Source organism: Plectropomus leopardus, chromosome 8 (assembly GCF_026936395.1).
Source record: "Plectropomus leopardus strain MGB_pleo_1.0 chromosome 8, ASM2693639v1, whole genome shotgun sequence".
Classification (NCBI taxonomy): Eukaryota; Metazoa; Chordata; class Actinopteri; order Perciformes; family Serranidae; genus Plectropomus; species Plectropomus leopardus.
Window position 1 is genome coordinate 17,644,505 of NC_142183.1, and position 11,273 is coordinate 17,655,777.

The window sequence follows — 11,273 nt, forward strand, 5'->3', positions numbered from 1 at the left end:
GAGATAAACAAAACAACTAAACAAAACAGAATAGGTCTGATCCAAGTGTTTTGTTTCAAGATTGGGGATTACACATGAAACAGGGGGTTTGAGGGTCCTCCAAAAGGAAAAATTAAGTGTCAAACACTAAATTTCCTACTTTCTGGTGAATTTTTATGCACCAGTTTGTGCATTTTCTGCATCAGTTTGTAGTGTAAATGTTTTTAAAAACACAAGTACTACTTTTATGTTTACATTTTGGGGAGGACATATGCATATGTTCTAAATATTGAAGGGGGTGTGTCCCCTGCGTCACTCCCCAAAAAACAAACAAACAAAACAAACCAACAAAAGTTGCACTTGCATAATGTTATAATTAATGTCTTGGACTGTTCTATTATTTTTTAGCCTTGGTATTTACTTGTTAAACACTAAAATACAGCTGATAATCAATCAAGGAAAGAGAACATTTTGACAGCTGTCTATGGCTCCGCTGAGGATGAATAAGAGGTGCTAACTGCATCATTGTGCCTTTGAGCTACTTTTGTCACCCTGAACAAAGACACTATACTGTACTATTCACTGCTGAATGCAGTTTTCAACATTCAGTCCCATGAGTGCATTTCCTATCTAAGGGGAGAAAAGTGACAATGACTGAGCTGAACTTCTGTCATTGATACGTTATGAGATGAATGAATGGTGGCTGTGTGTTAGTAGTTGCATCTGCATATAAAAAGGAATTCATTATCGATAATGTGCATTTTGGGAGGAATGTGTCAGTGGGAAATTAATAACTTCAGATTCCGGTCCCTCCTGGGTTATTTAACTTTATGATTTATGACTTCTCAGTGATATGAGCACACATCCTTCTACAATTCTACATCTTTCTAGTTTTTTTTTTTCTTTCAAGTTTTATCTTGATATATAAAAAAATGATGAACACGGTGAACTCATTGGGCTGAAGTGAAGTGAACGTGTTTGAGCAGTTCACACTTAACGGTTATTACGTAACATGTTTTGTTGCCGGCCAAACAAATTAACACACATTCTGAGCCTCAGCCCCAATGTGTGTAATAACATGTAAACACACATTACACCCTGTGCTGCACAAAATACTTCAAAGCACTTACACCCATATTTTAATGCCAAACACAACACCTGTCAACTGCTCACGGGCATATTTAAAATGACATAATTAAAATCAGTTGATAAGGTGACAACAGTAAAGAATGTAATGACATCAAAGATACACAAGTTTGCATATTTTAATCATGCTTATGTTTAAAATGTAGCACAAAAAATACAGTAATAAATCAACACAGATGTTCATGAAGAATGGAAGAGACTATGTACTGTATATGTGTCTTGGTGTTTCTGAAAAGAATTCAAAAATAATTTATAAAATTGCTTTGGAGCTTTATTAGAAATCTGGATTATGCTGCCTGTGTAGTTTATCACTTTTAAACATGTGCATGTCTACAGCCTCTTTGATCTGTAAATTATTTGCTATCAAGTACTGGCGGTGAGCTTTGAGACTAAGAGGTGTCGATTTGCAGACGAGGCGCATCAGCAAACAGCATTCCCAGCTGCTCGGGTTCATATGACTGACAGCCTGAAAGAAAAACAGCCAGACAGATAACAAACCGTTACCGGAGAGGAGAAGCGTTGGTATTAAGGATTTGACGAGGTTTCTAGAAAGCACGTTCACCCTCACGCAAGAAGCATATTGTACATACTCCATATATTAAAATACACAGCCCTGCGTTGTAAAATGAAAACCTGCCACTGGGTCAAAGGTGAGTTGAACCTGACGACCTAAAGAGGATAAAATCCATGTGCAATGACCTATCGCTAAAAGCTGGCATGCATTTGCGTCATTTGTAGGACAAAACGTTCTTTGCAGAAAGAATGCAGCATGAGGAATGTGTGTTTTGTCGGAGGAATGTGAGGAATCAGCTACTGTTTTAGCAATAATGTGAGTTTGTATTATCTGATAACGTCTTTCACTTCACCTCATTTAGTATCACTGCCTATTTAGGTGGTTTTGTGGTCATCCCTTACCCCCTCCCAGACTGCATTTAGAGAGGTGCTGAACATTGTGTTCCAATTCTTAGCATCAGTGGAGCTGCGGTTGCAGATGATAAGGTTAAAAGTATAAACATAACTTGGCCTGGATTTAAGGAGTGCCGTCCTGCTGCGACAGAGGTGGCACCCTCGCTATGGTATGGAAGAAGGGGGGATACACTCTCACACACACATGCACACATTAAAAATAAACCGCAAGGGCTCTCTACACATGCAACTCAAACACACATGTCCCACCACATGCAAACCAAACATCAACACATGCAAGCAAGCAAACACGACCAAACACACAAACAAACAAACTCTGCTGGTGAACATTCTCTTGTGCACTCACGCTGAGGCTTATGCAATGGTTATTTATTCAGAAAGGTCACAAACATGCAGTTCATTTTCTGTAGTATCAACAGCTGACCTCCACCTCTGACCGTTAATTTTGATCGTGGGAACGCATCCAAACACCAAACACATTCCCCTGGACAGAGGAGATTAGAAATTGCAAAGGTTGATCTGTCTTTTTGTGAAAATTAGCTTTTTGAAAAAAAGGAAATGCATCAGTGAGCACTTCAGCTGCACAGAGAACTTTTTAGCCAAATCTGAGAGGTGCAGGATGCAGGTCTTAATGCCAGACTTCCCGCTGAACTTCGAGTGGCGCTCTTGATGGTCATCTATATCCCGTCTGGGAAGAAGTACTACTGGCATGATTCCACCTGCTAAACTGTAAGTAGAGTGTCTGACAAAAAACCAGGTCTGTTTGTTTAAGAATTATGCAAGAGTTACATAAATGTATAAGAATGTCCCCTGCAGCAAATCTTCACGCCTTACGATCATATAAAGATGTTCCTTAGCTTGACAAGGCCAATTACACCTTTACGTTACCCGCAGTCATGTATGTCTTTCAAAATAACCTGTTTCAAGTGCTATGGGATCATGGGTGGCGCTGGGAATTTTTCACAGCACTAGCTAATTAGTGGCATAAACTACAATGCATAGGTATGAGTTTATCAACACAAAAGGTAGCATTATTGTACCGGTACACATAGCAACTCTAAGCTACCTCCTGGTAGCACCCCCATTTCAATCGTCTCTATCTGGCTCACTATTACGCACAGTGAACACAAGCCTTCAGTCAGAGTCACCATTTGCGTCAACAGGCTCTTCAAAATTACAACCTGTTATAATTTTGCTTTCAAGTGGTGGTATGAGATTTAGTCTGACATAACGGTTTTGTGTTTCTCTTAATCCTCGTTTTCCAAGTACCATGTCAAAGGACAGTTTCAGCGTGATTGTGTGTTTACTCATTTTTTGCCAATGTCTTTGTCTTGTTGTGACATTTATCACAATCGTTTTTCATTTTATCTCCATTCATTGTTTTAATTTTGTTGAAATCTAATTAATATCAGTTTACATTTGTGGGCTGCTGTTATTTTGGTTTGTACCTTTGCATTTTCTCATGCTTCAAACTACACTGGACAAAAATATTGATATATGTTGTTATCTAATATTACTCCTGTTTTTGAAAGGTTGAATTTTAAGTTCCAAGACCTATTTTTGAAGTGGTCTTAGGCATACCTGTAGAAATGATGCAGCTTGATGTGCCACACCTGTTGGGTGGATTGATTATCTTGGAAAAGGAAAAGTGCTCACACACGCTGATTTTTAATAAATTTTCCGTTATGGTTTGGGGGTTTGATATACTGTGGACTTTGTTTCGGGGTTTTGATTTCTATCTTTTCCTTCTTGCTGGTTACTTATGTTCTGTTTCCTGTTTTATTTTGCACTTTTATTCTTCGTGTGTCACCCTTTTTTTTTTTATCTGTCTCTCTCTGTCTTTTTTCCTGTCAATGTTTTTCCCTGATTCTTTGTTCCTCTGTCTCTGTTTCCCTGATTTCTTTCACCGGTGTTATCTGTCCTTCCCCGTCAGTCTCCCCTGCACAACTGTTTCTGTTCAAGTCTCGTTTCTTGTGTCCAATCACACCTTCTTTAGTTAACTAATGCCTGCGTTTCCCTCCTGCTCCTGCGTCCACCTACCCAGCTGTGTGTCATTGTCTTAATTAGTTCTTTTCTGTATATATACCTGTGTTTCCCTTTGCCTTTGGTCAGTTTGTCTGTTTTCCTCGCTGTGTTCTTGTCCCTGCCACTTAGTTCCTGTTATGTCATCTACCTAGTTTGTTTCAGTATAGTTTTTGTTCATTTTCAGCATTAAAGCTCACTTTTAATTGGTGCTTCTGGCTCCCTTTTTGTTTGTTCTACATTTTGGGTCCTCATCCTGCCTTAAAACTGACATTTGAACTTGAACCAAAATTCAAGAGATATACATCTTCTGAATGAATAAAACGTTGTAAATCTTTAACTTAAAACTGTAAAAAAAAAAAAAAAAAAAGAGTGTGTATGGGGGGGCTTTACAGTTTTGTTTACTGTATATGGGTCGCTTTCACTGATTAGATAAGAAGTTCATTCTGGGACCTCTCTTTTGTAAAGCAATATTGCCCCAAAAGCTATAAAAACATCATCTATCCTTTAATCACAGATTCAAGAAAAAAAAAAAATACACAAAATTTCAGTTGTTTGTAAAAGCATACAACTCAAATCACACTGGAATTATTCTTTAAAAACCAAATTTATTCCAAATTTATTACAAATGATGTATTGATTATTTATGATAGTATTTATAATCTCTATAAATAATACCCTGATGCGGATGCAATGGTTGTACTTACACGAAGATTTTAAAGGTGCATTTAGGTTCATATTTAGGCCAAATATTGTTATGGCTGTTATTTCTAGAAATTAAAAAGGATTTTTTTTTTTTAAAAAAAAAAAGGACTCAAGAATTTGTTTTCCTTATTCATAAAATGCAATAGTGAATTATCTTGATATTTTGCACATACAGGTACTGCAATCATGACCAAGCACCGGTTGACTTACTTACGGCTGACCTTAATTCTTGCTGAGGTTGCTATTTCTGTGTGGACGTTGGCAGGTCAGACATCACTCTATATATAATTGGGCTGTATGTTTTCAAGGAAAATAAACAGGCTGTACAGAGCAAACAATATGCATAATGTAAACACACAGACAGCCAGTCATGTACACAAACCAGCTGGTGAACCAGAGCTGCACGCAGAGTGAGGACATTCAAGTTAAAAAAATCTGCACACACACACAGGCACTGACACACACTCCTGGCCCTTTTATCGGCTTGCCGTCTGTCTTCCTGGGCCACTAATAACTCACTGCACACCTTATACAGTGTTTAATAACACAATATGAAACATTATGATTTGTCTTTTTACTTCAACAAGATAACCTTGGGGCTGATTAATGAATGGGATCATTTTAGCCTGGGGCATAAAACTGACAGCTGAACAAGAGAATATGATCCATGATATATGATATAGTATATACTGGCTGAGTGTTCCAACACTCGCTGTACTTACTGAACAAGTTGGATATAGATGCCTCGATGTGTGAGGTAGCAGTCAGACTGCATGTTTCCTTTTTTTTAAATAATTGCTTAGCCTTTGGCCAAGAACTCTGATTTCACAACTTTAGGTCTGAAAACGTGTCACTTATTTTAAAATGGAAAGGATGCAAATTATTGTCAAAATGAAAAACTCTGTTAGCTAATGTCAAAATGAAAGGCTTCTTTTTTTAGAGAAAATGTATATAATTGATTGAAATTGAAAAGTAAACAAAAAAATTGTGCGAAATAGTTCATTGTTCTTGCATCGGTGCCTTTGAACACATTATTTCTGTTGGACTTTTTATTTACTTTACTTCAATCAAGAGAGACTTTTTCTGGGTGAAAAGAATATTTATATACAAGTGTGAGAAAAATGTGAAGAGTCATTGGTGATTAGACCCCATCGTGATGACATATATTTTCGGAGTTTGGTGAAGCTGTAGTGGAATAGGGAACCCCTCAGGGTAGAGACACTGGTGGTGGTAGAGGTGGTTGAACAGGGTGCTGAGGATCTGGATGTGAAGAGGGAAAACCTTTTGATGAGCTTGTCCAGGGCTCTGAATACAGAGGGGTTAATGGGGGTACAGAGGGGTGCAGGAGGACGATTCAGCCCAGAATAACAACTGACAGCAGCACAGAAGAGAACAGATTTAAAGTTTGATAATAGCAACATGCCTACCTGATAGAGATCGGGGCAAAGTTTGATTGGTTAATTAGGAGGACACACAATATTATTAAAAACGATTATATTGCCAATATTAATACCACAAATATGCAGCTAAAGAGCCTTGAACAAAAAAAAAACATGTGACTTAGAATTTATTATAAGAAAGATGATTATGATTAATTTTTGTCAGACTATGACAATAACAGACGATAAAGAAATCCAGACAAACAGAGTAAAAGTCATTGGATGACCCCATAACTCTTAAACAAAAATCGATATGTGATGCAACTTTTAAACATTTCTAAGAATACAGCCTCACTAGAACAGGCAACCTGTACAAGAGGTCCTGCCCTTAGAGATTATCAGTGGGCATGAATAAGATTTGTTTTAGACTGTGATTCACCTCTGTTTCAAAGAGATAGGGAAAGTGACGATGCCGGCCAAGGCCAGGCAGTTTAATGCCACGGACTGATACTGACATGATGACTATCAGCTGGACAGAGGGTCAGACCAGATGGAGGGAGATGAGCTTGTAGGTCACATCTGTTTCTGCTTTTCAGGCCTGTCAGCAGAACTGATGTGTGTTTTCTTGTGGAAATGATAAAACATATCTCGAGGTGATCTTCTGACACAGTGGCTGCTTATGCAACAGCTGTGGTTTTTGATAATTAAGTAGGAGAAAAACAACGATTACATGACACAGCATGTTCGTGCTCAAGTGTCAAAGTACAAGCAGGCATAGGAGACTTCCTCACAACTCACAGTGCATAACAAATATCAAGTTAGTGCAACATGTGTCAGAGTCCATGAATTTTGGATCAAAACCCTGTTGTTTTTCAATGACGAGAAGGGTGTGGCTTTTTCCCCTCCCTGATGCATGCAACGATGTTCTACTATGTGAAACAAAACAGAATTACAGGTGAAGATGAAATGTTACATCATACGGAAGACAGCAGTACTTTGTAAAGAATATTACATGCCTTTTGCACAGATCCTGACAGACACCACGTCTGCATCTCAAAGCAATATTTTCCAACTGTGTTAGTCTTGCCCTGCGGCCTTGTCAAGGGAAATGCAGCGTGAAATAGTAGATCATTTCATCTCTGGTGGTCCACATTGTTTGTAAGCTGTACCCAGAATGAGATTATGTTTTGTTCATAGCTGAGGACTTTGCTGAGGCTACAGGCTGAGCTTCGGTTACTCTATATTTGGTCTTGATGAGGGCGTCGGACAGAAGGAGAATATCTTTCCCATGCATCTCGTAGCATGGCATAAGTGGAATTCAGATTCTTATGTAAGACAGTTTATCATTTTTGACTTGTCACGCTTTGGAAGTGCCCTCCCAATTTTAAATACACTGCTGAAGCCAGAGCCAAACGGAGGTTAGATTTGTTGCTTCAGCTTCAGTGTTTCTCCTTTTTTCCTTCTTTCAGTTCACTAAGTTCACTTCCTCCCAGCACAGTTAAAAAGTATTTCCTTTGCTTTTGTGTCCAGTTGATTTTTTTTTTTTTTTGACGAAAAAGAAGCAGCCCTCAGGAAAAATGTTTTTTAAGAGCTACCAATGTTCTTAAACGAAGTACAGTCATTCATTCAAAACAGCCCTACTCTCAGTCAGTTGGACTCCAGACAGAAACCATTTCGGGGGGAAGGGCATTCAAATCAGTGACTTCCATGAAGCCAATGAGAAGCTAGCGTGTGGTGTACAGGCCTGTGTTGCATAACCTCTGAGGCAGACAGAGCTCAGAGCAGAGACTGTCTAGCTTTGCAGACTCAACAAGCTTCACACGCAACAAGTAGAGGGTTTGTGTGTATGTGTGTGTGTGTGCGCCAGAGTGTGTGCGTCTTGCTTACTTTGCTTTGTTTGCTTTGATTCCCTGACCAAGCTGCACCACAGTGTATACCTGCGGTTAGTCCTTTATGATACCATTATTTAGGTCAGTGCATGACCTAAACAATATGGTATGGAAAGTATATGTGGCTCCAACTTAATGTTATTTAGATTATTCTCTTTTGTTGGCAGCAATCTATATAATGTGCTACCATCCTGTGAGTTATAATAACATGTTTTTCCCATAAAATTTTGCAGGAAGGATTTTAAGTGCTAGAGATAAAGTGAGCATTTGAATCCCTAAAATTCAAAGGACAAGAGAGGAAATAAGAAACCACCTTTACAATGGCTATTATTTTAGTCTGGCAGGTATTTTTCAGAAGGACTGATTATATTCACAACATTCTGACAGCTGGGTGTGATTGCCCTACACGGTAACTAAATAAAATGATGTAAAATGTAGAAAGGAGAAAAAATGCAACAAATAAACCTTATATACTGAACAAAAATATAAACTTTTGTTTGTGCTTGTACTTTTTTTAATGATGTGGAATACAAGGTAAGACTTGCATACACAAGGCTTATGTTTTTCCAAGTTTTGGGCACAAATTTCTGTAAATCTAGAATAATGTGTCCCTAAAACTTATACGTCTGTGGCATTGAGTTGTGTGATAGAAATGCACATTTTGAAGAGGCCTTTTAGTGTGATCAGCCCAAGGCACACACACCTGGGAGTAATCATGCTGTTTAATCAGCACATTGATAAGCAACACCTGTCCTGCGGATAGATTATCTTGGCAAAGGAGAAGTGCTCACGAACATGGATTTAGACAAATTAGCAATCAAAGTTTTAGAGAAATAAGGCTTTTGAATGCATCACAGACCTTTTACTTCAACCTGTGAAAGATGGGAGCAAAAACAAATGTTGCACCTAAATTTCTGTTCGGTGCAGAATCACAGTCAGAATACAAATCTTGTTTATTGTTTTTATTATTTATTATATATTTATTATTGTTATTATTTAAGTATTAATATTAAAGTATTTTGCTTTGGTGTATTGCATAATATAAACATAGTTGAAAATGGTATAAAAGGAAGTATTGCAAAAATCAAAAAGCAAATATAGAATAGAGGAAAATTATTAAAAAGAAATCAATAACTGAATAAAAATAATGTAGTTTAGCATCTTGATGTGCAACACATGTCAGGTGGATGGAATCTCGTGGTGAAGGAGGTTCTTACTGACAATTAAAACAAATTAGTGCCTTTGCAGACTGATTTAAGGACAACCCTTATTACACACAAATATGCTGTAAACAAGATTTTTAATTGAATTTAATTGACTTTAATTAGCAATTTAGTGAGAAATGAGGACATTTTCTTGCAGTGATTTATTTTTTGGGATGGTTTTGTATCATTTACTGGAGATCCAGTGCAGCTACACAAAAATAGAACAAAGAAAGTCCAGTTTGTAATGTTTGTTTGGCACTAAAAACACAGGAAATGATTGACTGCGCAGTAAAAACAGCATATGGAAAAATACAATGGCTGGTTATATTCCCGCAGGAGCAAGTCTTGTCTGTTCCTGAGTCAAACAAGGTCAAGGAATTGTTAATGGTTCCACCTCATTGTCTCGGTGGCCCACACACGTCTGGAGAAATATTTTTGCACAACTTTTTGACTATTTACATGAACTATATATTTATGCACATTTATGTGATTGTAGTTAATAATTAATTGTATGGATGTATGTTCCTCAGCAAAATCAGAAACTATGCCTGAAATCGACAAGCCTTTTATAGTGTCAGACACTTTTAAGGTACATAAAATCAAAATATCAACAGTTTGTTTGATATCTTATGAAATGCACTTGTAGCAGTTTGTATATTTTATGAATTAGCAGCCAGTGAATGACATCATCATATTATAAAACACTGAGCTACGTAACTAACATGCAACTACGTACTTAAATCAAAGTTCTGTATGTTAGGTTTATGCAAGTAAAGCTGCTAAAGATAGATTTAGAAAAAGAAACACAAGAAACAGTTACATGCTAAACATAAAGTTATAGGTTAAGTTTAGGAAAACATGCTGGTTGTTGTCCCTGACATACTTAACATAAAGTTACATACTTAGCTATAGGAAAATAATCATGGTTGGACATCATCACATTACATACTTAACATAAAGTTACATGCTCAACGTAAAGTTATGTATGTTAGGTTTAGAAAAAATCATGGTTGGGCGTCGTCACATTACTTACCGAAAGTAAATGTACTTAAATCATTGTTTTGTCAGTTTAGACAAGTTTTGTAGGTTCATTTTACGAGTAGAAACATGAGTGGGCATTGTCATTTTTGTACATGACAAGTTATACACAAGTTATATACTTAACAAAAAGTCACGTCGGTCAGTTTTCGGAAAAGAATCATGGTGGGGCATCATCACATGCCTATTTAATGTAAAGTTACATAAAGTTACGCAGATTGTGTTTGGTAAAAGACGCATGATTAGGGCTTCATCACGTTATGTAAGTTAAGTTTAGGTGAGAATTATGGTTTTGATGCACCTTAACATTCACTTTCACGTGATTTTGAACAGTGGTCTCTCGGAGGACAGTCCTGTTGTTTGACCTGTCCACCAACCCAACCTGCATCTTTCTGCAGTTTCACTCTTTATACTTCCATACTCCTCAGCGTATTGTCACACACTGGTTATATACAAATAACTGCCTCATGATCACATGGGTCATATAAACATTTTGTTGCATTATTTTTCCTAGGTATATATGCTAATATGCACGACCACAGCCTGATAAAATATATTTTACTTCGGTACCAGATGATAATGTTTCAGTTGCTTGATATCGTTGTCATTTCCTGCTATCTAAGCTATCCATTAACAATGGGTTCTCACAGTGTCACTGAGATGAAAATAAACTGAGGAAAGATTTGAAATCCTCCTGGCTTTTCCTGGTGCTGCCTCAGCTGTGGTGTAGGACTCGCAAAGCACTATTCAGGTCTGACTGTGCATTTGCGAGGAGTTTCCTGAGGGAAAGCTATTCTGGCTTACTGACAAGACAAACACGCTCTCTCACTCTCTTTCTTCTGTGGCCACAGGGACTTGTGGGCCTGTTAGTTGGACAGGAAAGATCACCGGCCTACTTCAGAATCATTTCCTTTCAGCTGTCAAAGCGCCAGTCGGCCACTGAAGAGTGGGTTAACGCCCTCATAATGTGGAGGTAGAGCTGT